Source organism: Rhinolophus hipposideros (assembly GCF_964194185.1).
Source record: "Rhinolophus hipposideros genome assembly, chromosome: X".
NCBI classification, from domain to species: Eukaryota; Metazoa; Chordata; class Mammalia; order Chiroptera; family Rhinolophidae; genus Rhinolophus; species Rhinolophus hipposideros.
The window spans coordinates 110,728,067-110,746,351 of record NC_138046.1 but is presented as its reverse complement, the minus strand read 5'-3'; the positions used below and the strand labels follow the sequence as shown (position 1 = coordinate 110,746,351).

Below are 18,285 nucleotides of genomic sequence, written 5' to 3'. Positions count from 1 at the left end.
AGCTTTTCAGAGTAGGGAGAGCTCGCTGCTTATTGGAGAAAAGACCAAAAACATATTTTTATAAGATGATTATATTATGAAGAAATAAGTCCTAAAAGACATCTCTGAGCCTACTGAGCCTCCGGGTCTTCAAAGCTTTGTAGATTTCTGCAATGAGTTATGGCTTCCAATGTTTGCTAACGCTGGCTGACCATGAGAATCACCCTTAATGTTTAAAATGACAGATTCAGAGATGTCTAAAGGGGCGGGTCAGTGAGGGGAAGGAAGGGGGAAAGTAGGACTTGAACATGACGGCTGTGGTACTCGCAGTGGCATGGTGATGGCCTGGCCCAGGGATGGCAGAGTAGAACGTGGTGGCATTTTCTCTCCCTAGGACCATCAGGAGCTCAGCAAGGACTAAGCCTGCGAGGTCACCAGCACCAGCACTCTTTGGCTGTCAGGACGGCAGCGGCAGCAGCATTCAGGTTCTAAATGGCTTCTAAGAAGTTGGGTGCAGATTTTCATGGGATTTTCAAGGGGATGATGTCCCATTTACGACAGCAAACAAATTCAAAATACCAGCTAAAGTTAGTCGACCTATTGGTTTCTCCTTGCCTGATTGTTTGCAGGTCATCAGAGAAGTACAGTATGACTTCTCCTTGGAAAAGAAAATCATTGAGTGGGCTAAAGATATTAGGAAAATCCAAGAAGCCCAGCGGGAAGCAGAGCACAAGGCTGAAGAAACGGAAGCTAAAGTGAATTCTAAGCGTGATCGAGAGGGTGATAGCAACATGAGCTCCCGCAGGCCTCACAGGACAGCCGCAATGCCACCTCCAATTAACCCCCTCCTGGCCAGCTTACAGCACAACAGCAGCCTCACCCCCACTCGGGTCAGCAGCAGCGCCACAGCACAGAACGTTCTCAGCCCACCTCACACAAAGGCAGTTCTCAATCCTGCTGACGTTGAGTGTGAAGAAGACCTATTTGATAATCTGGAGTTAAAAACTACTGATGAGAAGGAAGAGCTGAGCAACATTCCAGTAGGAACCACTGGACCCATCATGGGTCAGTTATTGGACAATAACTTGCCTAGAGGCGGCTCTGGGTCTGTGTTACAGGATGAAGAGGTCCTGGCATCCCTGGAGCGGGCAGCACTAGATTACAAACCTCTTCACAAACCCAATAGCTTTATAACCTTACCACAGTTGGGCAACTGTGAAAAGATGCCGCTGGCTTCCAAAGTGGCCCTTCCCACCCATGCCTGCAGTAAGCAATGTCAAATCCCTGTCCTTCCCCAAACTGGACTCTGATGACAGCCATCAGAAGACAGCCAAGTTGGCAAGGACTTCTCACAGCACATCCTGCCTCTGCAATGGCATGTTCCAGGATTCCCTAAAGCCTTCTAACCAAAGGAGTGCCAGTAAGCTCAATGGGCATCATACTTTGGGGCTTTCAGCTTTGAACTTGGACAGTGGCACAGAAGTGCCACGCCTGACCCTTCTGATATGATCTCCCAGATGCCTTCCCTGTCTGTGTTGTCTATGGAAGAATCATCACCTTCCACATACAGGTCCCACGGTCACAGTTCTTAATTTCTCAATGTCACAAGTGCCCAACACTCCCAGCTGTCCCCCAGGCTTACTCTGAACTGCAGATGCTGTCTCCCAGTGGGCAGCAGTGTGTGGAGACAGAGGTCAACATGGGCTACTCATATGACTGTGTCCAAGCCATGAGGAAGGAAGGAGAGAATACTGAGCACATTCTCAACTATCTCTGCACATGGACAGCTCCATGAGAAGGGCTTCCACCCTTTCAGTGGAAGAGGCTCTGGAAATGCACCAGTGTTCAGAGGAAACAATGATGGGGTTCCTTAAGTCAATGAGCACATTTAAGGCAAGAGGCTTAGAACTGAAAGACCGTAAGGAATTTGTGCTATTACACACCAATGACCAGGACAACACTTTGGAAGACCTCATGGCTCTGGCAGGAGCCAGCTGAGACAGGACCCTGCCTAAGCCCTGCCATGGAACCACCCCTGCAGGAGGCCCTGGGGAGCCCACCTGTGGGGAAGGAGGAGGGGCACACTTCGGGTTTTCTTTCGGGGGTGGACGGTCAGGTGTGGAGACTGCGCTTGCCAGTGTCTATGAGCGTAGGCCCTGAACTGGGGAGAAAATGAGGAAGGTTCGGGCATGTGAACACCCCTAGAACTATCCTGGCTCCTTCCATATCAAGTGCATTTGTATTTTGAGAAGTGTCCTTCCCACCTTGGCCCTCCAGACACTTCTCTGGTTTTTCTGGGGTCTGTATATCCTCAGCTGAAACGTCGCCCAACTGCCCAAAAGAGTTGGGGAGAAGGTGGGAGGGCCAGGCTAGTGCTGCTCTGGGGCGAGCTGCTTCCCTCCCCTGCACCGGTGGACTGAGCTTTAATCCAGGTTGAGTGCAGTTGAAAGGTTCTTCCAGGGTTTTGTTTTTTCCGCCCTTTTAACAAAGTCTTAGTGTTACACTGGCTCTGCAATGTCTCTGAGGTACAAAGAATGCCCTTTCCCATGGGGCCCTGAGCTTGCCTCCTATGCTAGGCAGTTACCATGCTTCCCTGCCCCAGCCCATTTCTCTTGGCTTGGTTTGGACCACAATCCTCTGGTACCAGGATTTTAGAGCCCCCTCCTCTAGGAAACAGTTGTCGGATTAAGAAATCATTGGCCCCTTCCCAGCACATCAAGTTGGGCAGAAACAGTGGATGATTTAGTTGCCCAGCACTAATTCCACCTCTGCTCTCCTTGTAAAACAGGCTCTCCCTCCCACCCCTTGCTCTGCGTAAGATGACACAATGAATAACACCTAGTCACAGAAACCAGTCTCTTTGGTTTCTTTTGTATTATATTGTACATCATTAAAGGTCGAATTACAAAGGATACATAGTCTTGATTAAACTAAATTTGCTAACTATTTTGACTCTTCAGAGAGAACTACTAATACAAATCTAAAAGGTAAATAAAATGACATCTATTCAGCAACCCAGCCAGCTCTCTTAGAGGTACTGCCCAGGCATCTTCATTTCTAAAAATCTTCCCAAACTTCTGATATGCAGGCCTGATTTAGAACCACTGCCGAGACCTTACACCCTCCAAGCAAAAAGCAGCACTGTGATTATTTATTGAGAGGAGAAGGTAGGGAGACAAAGGGACTTGGCAAAGTCAAACCTTTTGGTGACCTTCTTTCTCTAATGGCAGCTACTCACATATCTTCCCTGCAGCAGAGGCTAACCTGCTGCAGGCCTGTGCCCACCAATATTTCGGGTGAGGCTTGCTATCATTACAACTGCCTTAAATTGACGTTGGTGTGGGTTTTTCATTTATTTTGGTCCTCTGAATACACAAAACAAGGTGTTGTCCAGAGGGCTTTGAGAGGAAGGTCTCAATTATCTGTTCTTGTTATCATACTATAATACTGTTTAACAGGGTACAAAAAAGAAGTGGAAAAATGGAGGAAGGGAGTGGGGAAGGAAGAGATTAATTACAACCCAGCCAAAAAAAGCCATTGTCAAGGTGTGTGTACAACAGTCCAATCTGATATGGACAAAGCTATGAGTGTCTTTCAAAAGGGCTAAAATTAGACAGGTTTTCATCCTCCCCATTTTTCCTCTCTGAGAAGACTCTTCAGTCCAAGGATTTCTTACCTACCTTAGTTATTTACAGTAATTAAAACAAAGCCCAAGGGATCCAAGGTGACTGTAAATTCTGGTATTTCATGGAAAACAGTTAATTTCAATTTTCGATTTTATTCAAAATGCAAACCTTCGATATCTTTCCACAGTTCAAAGTAGTACACATTCACGGTAAGATAATTAAAAACACAAAAATTTAAAAAGTTAAAGTCCCACCCCCTCCCAGAGAAACCTCTCTGCTAGCTATCTGGTGTTCGTCTTGCTAACTTTTATATGCATGTAAACTAAATGTGCTTATTCCATACACACTATTCTGTAGCCTTTTTAAAAAGTACTTAGCAGATTGTGGTATTATTCCCATGTCAGTGCTTATAATATAGCCTGTCCTTCGTTTTATAACCTTTTATTTTTAATAAAAATGGTATACATTTAAGGTATACAACATTATGACAGGCTCGTGTATATACATATACATATACATATGTATATACATATACATAGTGAAGTGATAACACCGGTCAAGGTAATTAACATATCTCCTCACAGTTACCCTTTTTTGTATGTGGTGAGAGCACGTGAAATCTATTCTCTCAGCAAATATCCACCTTCAATACAATATTATTAACTATAGTCATCACGCCGTCCATTCGATCTCTAGACTTATTCATCCTACGTCACTGCAGCTTTGTGCCCTTTGACCGACTTCTCCCCTTTTCCCCAACCTCCCCACCCCTGGTAAACACCCCTCTGCCCTCTACTTCTATATATTCAATTTGTTCTAGATTCCAAATATCAGTGAGATCATGCAGTTGTTTTCTATCTGTATCGGGCCTATTTCGCTTAGCATAATATCCTGTGAGTTCACCCACGTGTCACCAATGGCAGGATCTCCTTTTCTAACACTGAATAATACTGCATTGTATTTATATACCATGATTTCTTTATCCATTCATCCCTCAGTGGACACTTAACCTGTCTTGAAAATAAACACTTATTTTTCTATTGCATGAATGAACATTTGGGTTCATGCCAGTTTTGCTATTATGTACAACACTAAAACAAAACACCCTTTGGATACTCATTATTTCTTTAGACTAATTACATAGCAGTAAATTCTTGGGTCAAAAATGGTAAATGTATTTTAATGCAAGCATGCCTTCCAGAAAGGTTAGTCAATTTAGATTGCCTCCACACTGCAGGAGATTGCCTATTTCCTCACATCTTCACCCACTCTGGCTATTAGCAATCTTTTTCATCTTTGACAGTATGGTAGCTGAAAAAAATATCACCACATTGTGATTTTAATTTATACTTCACTAATTATTGCAACATTAAACATCTTCTTTTGTGTATTGGCCTCTATGTGAATTTCTTATTTTGAAAATTGCCTATTTAAATCTTCACCCATTTTTCTATCTAACTGTTTATGTTTTATTAATTTGTAAAATATCTTTACCTAATAAGAATATGTTCCTACCCTGTGGCATCTTTGTTACTTGTTTTTTAAATTTGTTTTAGTGTTGTCATATTATTATTATTATTATTATTATTATTATTATTTCTGTCTGGTCAAACCAATTCAGTTTTTCTTTAATGTGGTAAAACCTGGCCAAACTAAGAAAATCCTTCACTCTCTCCAAACATTCAAAATGATTTTTCTACTGTTCATCTAATTTTTCTATGGTATTATTTTCCACATTTAAATATTTAATCCTTCTAGAACTTACTTTTCTAATAGTATGAGGAAGAAACCAACTTTTCCTTCTAAATGGATAGCCAAATGTCCCAACACTATTTTATGAACTATCCTTCTTTCATTTTCAGATAGTTTCATGTGTTTAGCTACATTCATCTTCTAGGTAACTGTTCAACATCAGCGGATTTAGTCTCAGTTGTTGCTTTTTTTTTTTTTTTGTAGTTTTAAGCTTACATCCTTTGGGTTATAGGAGGCCAGGAGTAAATTTAGTAGATCTATCTATCACCTGCTGAATTCCACAGAGGTAAATGGTCTTATTATATAATCCATTTGTACCAGGTAATGCTCAGTAGAAAGAACACTTACATAGTCTATTCAATTGCTTTTCAAACTGCTCTGAAAATATACCGGACACATGATACCGAGTAATGTAAAATAAATTACACTGATACCGGATACAACTGCGACACTGAACTAGCTGAAAATCAGACATTCTACCTTAAAAAAAAAAAAACTAGTATTTTCCTTTACTTACTTTTCTAGAGAAGGCTTCCCATTCTCTAGTATGAGACATCTTAAAGCAAGATTTGATCAAAGCAAATGGCAGGATTCCACCTTTGTTCCTTTTGTGACAACATGGATGGAGATTGAGGGTATTATACTAAATGAAATATGTCAGATGGAAAAAGACAAACCTATCATATGTGGAATATTAAAAACAAAACAAACAAGAAGAACAAACTCATAGAGGCAGACAACAGATTGGTGGTTATCAACAGGGAACACTTTTGGTGGTGAGCACGATATAGAACATACAGATGCTGAATTATAATGTTGCACACCTGAAACTTATAAAGGTATAAAGCAATATTATCGCAATAAAAAGAATTTTAACATTTGATCAAAGCAAGTGTCAAACATCAGATTTGTTAATAAATTTTACTTAAAAATGAGTTTCACCCTTTGAAAGTCTGGGACATACTATTTCAGTCCACTCTTTTTTTTTATCTATTGCTCTATAACAAATTACTCCAAAATTTAGCAGTCTAAAACAGAAACCTTTTTTTTTTTAATGTCTCAGATTTTTGTGGGTCAGAAATTCAAGCAGGGCTGAGCTGGGAGAGTCTTTTGCTCCATGTGGTGTCCAACTAGGTCATATGGTAATAATTCAATTGGCAAACCGGCTGATCTGGAGATTCCAAGATACCTTCACTCACATATCTGGTACCCTGGCAGAGATGCCCTGAATACTGGGTTCAGCTGGAACTGTCAACCAGAGCGCCCGCATGCGGCCTTTCCAGCCTGGTGGTCTCAGGGTAGTTGGATTTCATACATGGTGGCTCAGAGCTCACCAAGAGACTGTTCCCAAAGGTAGAAAGTGGAAACGGCCAAGCTCCTAAAACCTGGGACTGAAACTGGCACAGCATCACTGCTACCATATTCTCTTGGTTAATCAGTCATAGAACTGCCCAGATTCAAGGGTGACAGACCTCAACTCTTGAATGGAAAGGGTTCAAATAATTTAGAGACATCTTGAATATACCACATATACTTCCTTCTGGATAGGAGCTGGCATATCTCTTGATTTCAAAAAGATGTTAAACTCTTAATAAATAATCTTACTTTACCTACCCTATTCCTACCTCATCGTTCTCCCCCCCCACAAATTTAAGTCAGCCATACTGAAGCAATAAAAGTCTCAATTACAAAAGCCATAGATCTACCCAGTACTGATGGTTGTACTCATTTGCAGAGGAGCATGCTTCCTGATTTAAAACTCTATTACAAAGCTATAATAATCAAAAAAGTATGGTACTGACATAAAAATAGGCATATACACCAATGAAACAGAATAGAGAGCCCAGAAATAAACCCACACATATATGGTCAACTAACTTGACAAATGCACCAAGAACACACAACGGAAAAAAAAATAGTCTCTTCAATAGATGGAGTTAGGCAAACTGGATATTTACATGCAAAAGAATGGCACTGGACCCCTGTCTTAACACCACTCACAAAAATTAATCCAAAATGGATTAAAGACTTAATACAAGACCTGAAATCATACAACTCGGAGAAGAAAAAATAGGGGAAAAGCTACTTGACATTGGTCTTGGCAATGATTTCTTGGTTAAGACATTGAAACCATAAGCAACGAGAGCCAAAAAAAAAACAAGTGAGGCTACATCAAACTAAAAAGCTCCTGCACAGAAAAGAAAACAACCTATAAATTGAAAAAGCAACCTATTAAATAGGAGAAAATATTTGCAAACCATATATCTGATAAGGGGTTAATATCCAAAATATATAAAGAATTCGTACAATTCAGTAGCGAAAAAGCAAATAATCCAATTTTTAAATGGGCAAGGACCCAAATAGACATTTTTCCAACAGAAGACATACAGATGGCCAACAGGTACATGAAAAGGTGCTCAACATCACTAATCATCAGGGAAATTCAAATGAAAAGCACGAGTTGTTACCTCACACCTGTCAGAATGGCTATTATCTAAAAGAAGTAACAAATGTTGGCAAGGATGTGGAGAAAAGGGAACCCTCATACACTATAGGTGGGAATGTTATAGGTATAACCACTATGGAAAACAGTATGGAAGTTCCTCAAAAAATTAAAAACAGAACTAACATGATCCCACAATCCCACTCCTGAGTATACATCCAAAGGAAATGAAATCAGTATCTCAAAGAGATGTCTGTGCCACCATGTTCACGCAGCATTATTCACAACAACCGAGATATAGAAACAACCTACATGTCCTTCGATTGGTGAGTGGATAAAGAAAATGTGGTATATAATGACACAAAGGAATATTATTTAGCCATACAAAAGAAGGAAATTCTGCCATTTGCAACAACATAGATGTTCCTGGAGGGCATTATGCTAAGTTAAATAGGCCAGACACAGAAAGGCAAAGACTGTATGCTATCATTGATACCTGGAATCATCTTTTTAAGTTGATTTCATAGAAACAATAGAATGGTGATTTCCAGGAACTGAGGGGAGAGAGAGAAATGGGGAGATGTAAGTCAAAGGGTACAAGCTTTCAGTTACAAGAAGAATAAATTCTGAGATCTAATGCACAGCATGGTGACTGTAGTCAATAATATTGCATACTTGAAAGTCGCTGAGAATAGATCTTAAGCTTTCTCACCACAAGAAAAGGAAAAAAAAGGACTAACTATGTGAGATGATGGATATGTTATCTTGATCTTGTCAATCATTCCACAATGTCTATGTATATCAAATTATCACATTGTACATTTTAAATATATGTAATTATATTTGTCAATTTTTCCCAATAACTTGGAAAAATTATGATAGCAATATATAGTTACTTATACGAAAATAAGTAAAAAAAATATGAACCATAACTAGCAAAGTGAGGATAATCCCATTGCAAAATAAATAGGCAGGTAGTTAGGTAGATATGAGAAAAAGAAGGATTTTCTCTTAGTAGTGAATAACATATCTCCACCATCTCTTTATTCACCAGTTCTTTCTACACATAGTATAAGCAACAGTCAAGTTTCCTTCTCTTTTAAAATTATCCTCAAATTCATAATAGTCCCCAAAGAGTGATCATTCTGTCTCGTTCCTTTTCCCAAAAAAAGCTTCTAAAAAGAGTAATATACATTCCTTTTCAGCACCGTATCACATTCACTTTTTGGTGATATAGTTTCCATGCCTACCACCTTACAGAAACAGCTGTTGTCTCAACTCCCCTGAGGTCTTACCTGGTTTTCCTTCCTTCTTCTTTAGTCGCACGATTTTAGTTGCCTTTCAAAGTGTGCTCTTTACATGCCCCTACCCTGAATGTTGGTATGTCTCAGGGCCCTATCCTTGACCCTTGAGAGGACAGTTGTCATTCTTTACGACTGAACCTTTTCTCCTATTATTTAAACACAGCCCATTTCCCAATATTAATTCTGAAAATGCCAGTGGCTTGCTTCCCCAGGTTCCCTGGACACCAAGCCATGGTCACATAATCTATTTCCTGCCAATCACAGTTTGAATTGAAAGCTGTGCTGGATATCCCCATTTACCACTCTGGATTCATTTTCCACCATTTTCCACCTTGCTTTGTGCCCAAAAAACTGACCCCTAGACACCACATCCCCTGGGTTTCCTCTGCCAGCTGCCTTCCCACTGTGTTTGGCCAGTGAGAGACACTGGCAGCTCAGAGGGCCAAAGGAAACTGAGGTTGAGGTATCTCTTCTCCCAGCTTCTTCCTTGCTGGGTGTATTCCCCTAGGGAAAGCCTCTCTCTTATGATACAAGGTCTTGGTTCTTATAATGGCTCCCTTTCTTGCCCTTTCAGACCTAGGAGTGGTAAAATCTTCACCTTGCTGCTAGCTCCTATGTGCTTTATTATCCCTTCTTGTACCTTTGAAAATAGTCCCTTCTTTAAATTCTGTTTGTCGACCCTTTGGAGCGTGCCATCTGTTTCCTGTCAGAGCCTTGCCTGATACAGAAACTAACAAGAGAATAAAGCAGGACCCTTGCTAAATCCACCCTGGTGAAAAGTGCCTCAGGTTGGTGAAGTCTGGTACTAGCAGCAACGGGATCTGCAGCAGACCAGTCACCTGGCATGATTTGGAGCATTTATCCTGGCTGCGAACTGCCATGCATGGTCCTCCTGTCTTTCTGGACAATCCAGTTCCATCAACCAGGGCTCGATCTCAAGTTCTATTACTTGGAACTAAAGCCCTGACAGATACAGACATCTTGTTTTATCTTCTCAGATCATAGTTTGATTATTGTCTCATTCTCTCTCTCTTTCTCTCTCTCTCCCCCTACCCTCAATCTCTCTCCCTCTCTCTCAATCTTTCTCCCTTTTTCTCAGTCTCTCTCCCTCTCTCCACTGAATTTAATTGAAATCTATGCACTGATAGTTACCAAATCCTTTTCTCTACCACAAGCTTCCTGAACTCCAAACCTGTTAACTCAGGTACTTACTAGACATCACCATATCACCATTTCAGTGTCACATAAACTCCTTACACCCAATATTTTAAAACCTGTCCTTTCACCTCCCACCCTAACCTCTTTTCCTCTGCAGCCCCTTCACCTGGTTCTCTTCTCCATCTGGGTAGACGATACTACTATCGAATTATTTACACAACTGATAAACCCTCTTATGTTCTTAAACTTCTATTTCTGTCCTTCCCTTCAGTTCCACCACACATGCAAACAGCCAGATCCTATTATTTGTACTTCCTTCGCATCACACTGATTTTTAAGGTTATAGTCCTCATCATTTCTCATCACCAAAAATGCCCTCTGTCCACCTATACTCATTGCTTTACTCTTCCACCTGAAATTAACATCCCAAAACTCAAATCTAGGGAGTGGGGGGGGGGCAGGGTGAAAAAGGTGAAGGGATTAAGAAATACAAATTGGTAGTTACAAAATAATCACAGGGATGTAAAGTACAGCATAGGGAATATACTCAATAATATGGTAGTAACTATGCATAGTGCCAGGTGAGTACTAGACTAACCGCGGGGATCATTTTGTAAAGTATATAAATGTCTAACCACTATGCAGTACACCTGAAACTAAAATAAAATAATACTGAATGTCAACTCTAATTGAAAAATAAATAAATAAAAATGTTGAAAACCAAAACAAACATAAATAAATAAATAAAACTCAAACCTAAAACCCAGTTGCCTCTACATGAAATTCAATATCATGGAATGCATGAAAGCAGTGGGGTGCTGGGACAGCATGTACCCCCACAACTTCCCAGAGGAGAAATATATTTGCTATGCTCAAGAATATAGTAGGTTTCCAAAAGTACATGAAATCAGTGGTTTTGATAGGTCATAGTTCTTTCTGTTCTATTACAGTGTGCAAGTCACAGATTTATGTTTCACCACAGCAAAATAAAAGTAAAATCTATGAGCATGAAACAATTTTTTTAAATAAAACCCAGTGCCTCCATTAATGTCTGAAACAAAGCTCTCCACAACCTGGTCCTACTCAGCTCTCCAATAACTTTCTAGAATCATCACCCTAGGCTCCAGCCAGCTCACAAAAGGCTTAGATCTTCTGCCTGCTACATACCATACAGAGATACTTCGTGATTCCTCAGTATGAAATCTCTATTGCCGAGATACACAACACCCATTTTTCCTTCAAGACTCATAGGTCATCTTCTCCTGACCAGCCCCATCTTACAAATGGCCCATGTCTGTGCACCCCAGGGATGACTTCATTCTAGCATTTATCACATCATACTTTAATTTTTGGTTTACTTGTCTGTCATCCCCTCCAGACTGTGAAGTTATTAAGAGAAGCCACAGTGCCTAAAACCCAGTATACACTTCATAGATTGTTGTTACATAAATTATATTTCTCAACCCAAATTAAATTATAAGAATGTAGGATGCTTGTATTAGAGAATGGAATGTAACTGCTGTCTCCAAAGAGTGGCACAGAAAAAGGAGCAGAAGCAAGGTGGAACTACTGAACACTGAATCAAACGTGGTAGCAGCTATGGGGAAATCTGGGGCCCTGACACGCTATAGGAGAGATGGTTTGGGAGCAGGAAAAGCTTCTTGGAGTCACTAGAAAGAGCATCATTTACACAGTCCCTTGGGTAAGGCTGTCCTATGGACAAATGTGATTTAGTACTCCCAGGTTCATTTGTATGAGACAGCTCCTCCACATCCAAACAGGAGAAGCACTGGGCAGCATCTGTGTCATCTCTGAACAGAAAGGACAATGCTGCATTCTTACGCCTGGGTTTTTCACTGACTTAGAGCCCCTGTAAGAAATATGGCATGTCTATGTTTTTGCTGGTGTCAAATGGATGATTTCCAGTGACTAATGATGATGCCAACTGGCTCCCAAAGATTTCATATTTTGTGAAAATAATTCAGAGGCATAAAGTCCAAAAGACATAAGAATATTTCACCAAAAATAAATTTTCCCAAGACACAGCAATTTTACATAGAGCAGGTTTTTGGTGTTGTTTTTTCTTTGTTTGTTTTTTGGCAAATGTTCCAACTGAATTCAGGTCAAAAATCATTTATTAATTTATCTATCCAGCTAATCAACAATCATTGAGCAGTTCTTTGTGCTTTGATGGTACGGTACAGTGTAAACTGTAGAAATAAATAGATACATAAGATGGATTCCCTGTTCTTAATGACTTCATATCTCAGAGGGACAAGACATGTAAGCAATAACACTATGTAACAAATATAATATGACATAGTCAAAGTGTTACGGGGAATTGTTGGGTTGATGTTTTAATACTCAAAACACTAGGTGCTCCTCTCTGGGGGTGTATTATACTTCCCCACCCCAGTGACTGATGACATAGGATTTCTTGTGGCCAATGAAATATGAGAAGAATTGACATGCTCCATTTCTGAGCGAAGAGCCACTGTTTGGTTTCACTATGTTTTCCTTTTCCTTATGCCACGTGATCAGCAATCGCCCAGATAAAGTCTCCTCTGCCAGCCTGGCCTCCAGAGTGAAGACGATTCAGAGGCCAGGCACAGCTGACTTGAGCTGGACGTGTAGCGTCAATGAGAAATAAATTTCAGCCATTTGTTACTGCAGTCTAACCTGGCCGACCTTCACTGAAACAACTTTTAAGAAGAAATTCATTTGGGGATGGAGTGTGATGGAGTGTGAGGCAAATGCAGACAGGAAATGATATGCTGAGCTGGACCTTGAAGGTTGGAAGGGTAGGTAAGGGAACGGGTTCCAGGGCAGGGGTTCCGGTGTGAGCAAAGACCTGGGCTATAATAAGTCCTATCTTGTATAGGCAAGTTACCCCCCACACTGGACTGTGGAAACTATGCTATAATCACCTATTAAAGACACATTGGCCGTGCTAAGGACTATAAATTTTACCCTGCTCTGCTTAGGAGCCATGGAAAGGTTTTAAGGATTCTAAGTATGAAGTATTGGTTATCTTTCGATGCTTTTATCTGTAAGGCTTTAGGCAAAGACTAGCATGGACAGACATAACAGACGTGTGGAGTCCCAGGACTAGAGTTGGGACCAGGGGGAGAGCAAAGGAGCAGGCCAACACTCATGATGCTCGAAAGACTTAGTTTGTGGCCAAAATCAGGCTGAAGTCAACTGGAATCACAAAGGAAACATCTGAAGGGTTGTTTTGGTCCCTCTGGGTTAGAACTCCTTAAAATGAAAAGAGGCTAAATGATATACCCGTAGAGTAATGGAGGTGGAAATGGAGCCCACACAGACTTACAGTACACTTGACTCAGCTCAAAAGAGAACAATAGAGGAGGGAAACAATATTAAGTGGCCAGTGCAGTAACATTTTCAGAGAAAAGAGCTTCAGGGCACATGGTGAGCTTTCAAAACACCTCCAGACTTGGCTCTGAATTCAGAGCAGGGGAAGAAAAGAAAAACAAGGCAGGGTAAGAAGAGAGCAGAGTGGCTGACGGGCACAGTAAAAAGAGCCTTGCTGCATGCCATGCCTTCACCTCGATACCAGTTCTCTCTTTTCTTGTTCTATTTTATTTCTTAATACAAGCTTCATCTAAAAGAGTCCTTAAAACTGCCTGCTTCTCACCAAGTTTTTCCCACTGAATGAAGACAGCTTGTTGGTTTCTCTTGGCTTATTAGACAGTGATTACATATGAAAAGCTGAGATTTTTAAAAAATGTTTATCCATCTTATTTAGGACCCAATGTCTCGGTGAGACAAAGATATTACAAGCCATCTTAAAAGTCATAATTCCACTGGTTTCCCATGCAACAGCAAGACAGAAATTCAATACGGCTGCACAGTCAACCCCAACTATAATGGCATTCAGCCACAGGCTGGTTACTATTTTTCCTAGAGAAGTGTTTCCTCTTCTTCGGAGCAATGCTTACTATGCATCAACTCTCCAATCACTCACTTCACATTCTTTTAAATGTGTCACTGGCTGTGTTGTCGCCTACTCAAAACAATTATGTGTCCTCCCATGAGTTCCCTACACCAACTGACATTGAAGAGAGGGTTTTACAAAGATCTCAGTAAAGTTTTGGAAGCTTAATACTGGAATAAAGAGCTCTTCAGCATAGGGTCTTCAGACTCAGGGCATTCTCTTAAAAAAAACACACAGAAAAAAACAAAACAAAACAAGAAAAACACAGGATCCTACAAGACTGGAAAACTTTACCCCATTCTCCTCTTCCTGTCTAATTTCTACTCATTTTTCAAGACCCAGGATAACTCCAATCCACTGCTGACAAGCCTTTCCTGGCATAAACAACTTATAGTTATTGTTCCCTCTCAACAGTACTTGTTTATAACTTTTTTCTGGAACTTACATCATCTTCTCTATAATTCAATGTAGAATCATAACTCTGTAATGATAACTTACTTAGACGTAAAAGTTTTGTCTCACAAATGTATTAACTATTTCTCTCTCTCTCTCTCTCTCTCTCTCTCTTTCTCTCGAAATACAGAAAGATAGAGTATGAGATAGAGATATACCACGGTGCCAAAAAAAATGTATACAAGTGGACACTTTGGTCAATGTTGCTCAAGTAGTAGTTCGCCGTAATCAGAAGTGTCTGGATGCTGATGGGAACCAGTTTGAGCACCTCTTGCCATTGCAGAAGTCAAATGTGACTTGTATTCATCTTTTGTTATCGGTATATATTGAGTATTACAATTTTAATAGTTTTTTTTTCCTTTCTTAAAATGTGTATATATGTTTTTGGCACCCTCTGTATATGATATATCTGTACATATATAGAGAGAGATGTGATATATCTATCTCTATTTCTATTTCTATCTCTGTATATTTAGAGAGAGGCACAAGAAATGAACAAACACAAAGGCTATAGAATATGTTTAAAGCATTCAAGAAAATTAAGTAAATTGATAACCTCATCAATTGACGTTCAAGTTCAATTTGAAACTTGATTACTTTGTTATCTGCTTAGTAACTTTAAAAGGATCAGCACTGTACAGAGGACATATTATAGAATTGTACACTTGAAACCTATGTAGTTTTGTTGACCATTGTCACTCCAACAAATTTTAATTTAAAAAAAAGGATCAGTCTTTGGTTTGAAAATGAAGTCGTTCTTTGTCTCATTACATTGATTTAGTTTAAATCGCATTTTATTTAGAAATTCCAAGTAACATTAATGGAGGATGTGAGATTTTTATGCTTGTTAAAAAGAGAAATGAGTTGGAAAAAAAATGACTGAGGAATACTAGTCCATGTCATTTACCTAAAGTTGTATTTCTCATCATAAGACAAAAGGGAAAATGCCCCTTGTGTCCCTTCAGCTTGATTCAAACATGGGCCCCTGAGGTGCCTGCCAAAGGACTCAAAAGGTATGTATTCCAATGAGAACATGCCACCTGCTACCTGCCACTTTTCAATCAGTAGCACTTTTGCTAGAACAATAGAGTGATCAAATCTCCCCAAGGGATTTTCCTTTTATTTTTTGACTCAGCATGTAAGCAGGAAGGCTGGTTCTGGTGTCTCATCCATTTGGGAAGCTTCTTATAACAGCAATAGCAGAGGCTTTGTAGACAGCATAATTACCCTCAGCAAATTTCCCTCTTCCACTTAAAAAACAAACAGAACAATTGTCTGCCTTAGTTTCTATTTTGCCTTCTGTCTCTGTTACCCTAATAGAAGGTAGTTGTCTCCCTTCACATGGGAGGGAGAGCTTCTATATCTCTCCTTTGAGTAAATACAGTTGTAACTCTTCTTGGAGAAAGCTCGCCTGAGATGTATCTACTATCTTTTCATACAGAGCCTTTCCACTGTGATATTGTAATGTAGGGAAAAACAGAAATTTACATAGTCCAAAGATACGTTCAAATTTGTACTGGGCTTTGAATTTGGCCAAACAAAAACCACAGAGGGCAACTGCTTCTTTTTTAAGGATGAATGAATATAGTCGTATCTAATGTTTTGAACTATTTTTTCCCATGAGTTGGTTTCATTGGAGAAATTTGCTCTGATGTTTTCCCTTTCATCATTAATGTTTCTTACATTATTAATGTGAGAGAAATATAAGACATGTTAGGGAGGTGACTCACACACATTTCCGAAAAGTCGGGGTAATTATAGAGACCTCTGAGGACGGTGCCAGGTTCCAACTGAGCTCCATAGGTTGTGAGAAACAGGAAATCATACAAGGAACCTTGAGAACTGGAGTTTGTTGTCAGGATACACAGGAACCGGAACTGGAAAGACATTGGGAGCCAAGGGAAATCTGGCGATTGGCTGTTGTTATCTCCTCTGCCACAGACCACATGATCTCTTGTTTCTGAATATCTGCTTCTTCAAAATCTGGCCTGCCATGAGGCTCCTGGCTGCCGATTCTAAATCATGAGACCTCTCTACATATATACTTTCAGCCTCAGTTCCTGATACTAAGTGCCTCATTTTCTCAGTTCCGATTCCCAAGAAAGGTAATCTGCTTCACTAACAAAAGATGTTCAAGCTAAACTATGGATCCAACAAGTACGGTCAAGGAGGTGGAATCACCTGACCTGTGTAAGAATATCCCTCTGTAGGGCTAATGAGTGGACAGTTTTTCTTAAAAAAAGCTTCGTGGTACAATTTAAAGAAAAATGGCAGAGCAGGAGGCTCCAAGCTCTTATCTCCCCACAGAAACATCAAAAAACAAGCAGAAATTATGAAAACCAACAGTTTCAGAACTTTGGAAAGCAGTCAAAGGTTTACAGCAATCAACCAGACACCACATCCAGAAAAAGGTAACTGAAGACAGTCGGAAAGCTTGGTGGCACAGGATGAGCCAGAAGTATTAGCAGATAGCCCCTGGGTCATTTCCTACCTTCCTGATGGCCCAAGTGAACAGACTGAAATGGTCGCGAAAACAGGAGTCGTGCCCCAACTTGTGAAGCTCCTAGGAGCTACTGAATTGCCAATTGTGACTCCTGCACTAAGAGCCATAGGAAATATTGTCACTGGAACAGATGTACAGACTCAAGTTGTAATACATGTGGGAGCACTTGCCATCTCTCTCCCAGCCTGCTAATGAACTCCAGAACTAATACTCAGAAGGAAGCTACACGGACAATGTCAAACATCACAGCTGGCCGCTGGGACTACATACCGTAAGATGTGAATCAGGCGTTCTCTCCAAGCAGACTTGAAGGCACAAAAGGAAGCAGCATGGGCTGTGACCCACTCTACAAGTGCTGCAACCATTGAACAGATTGTATACCTTGTTCATTGTGGCATAACAGAACCATTCATGATGTCTTAACTGCGAAAGATACCAAAATTATTCTGGTTATTCCAGATGCCACTTCAAATATCTTTCAGGCTGCTGAGAAACTAGGTGAAACTGAGAAACTTAACATAATAACTGGAGAATATGGAGGCTTGGACAAAAGTGAAACTCTACAAAACAATGAAAATGAGTCTGTGTATAAACCTTCACTAAACTTCATTGAGAAGTATTTCTCTGTAGAGGAAGATCAAAACGTTGTGCCACAAATCACCTCTGAGGGCTCTACGTTCCAAGTTCAGGATGGCACTCCTGGAACCTTAGACTTTTAGATTGCATGGGTTGAGGCATAAAGTTGTTTGTTGTGTACTATGTTGGGTATTAAGTTTGTCTTACTGTTTTTCTTCTAAGAATTATTTTTAAATGTGGTTTGTTCTTGTAGCACTTTTTATAACAAAACTGTACTTGAAAAGTTCCAAACTGTACATACTGTGTGAAGCTTCTGTTCTCAATGGGTTTCCTATTTCTATGTGGAAATTCATATCTTGCAGTGTCCTATAAATAAAGATTAAATTCCAAAAAAAAAAATTCAACAGAAATGACAAACCATTAGTTAGACTGGCAAAGAAAAAGAGGGAAGATACAAATAACAAAACAGAAAAATGAAAATGGGGACATTACTACTGACTTTACATAATTAAAAATTTGATTATAAAAGAATA

At 40.1% G+C, this 18,285-nt stretch overlaps 1 pseudogene across 1 annotated transcript; it reads left to right on the top strand.

The window, feature by feature from the left end:
• Positions 1-471: 471 nt before the first annotated feature.
• LOC308494905 (ubiquitin-associated protein 1-like) lies at positions 472-1,977 on the top strand (annotated as a pseudogene). The gene has a single exon. The product of its transcript is annotated as a ubiquitin-associated protein 1-like (transcript).
• Positions 1,978-18,285: the final 16,308 nt, after the last annotated feature.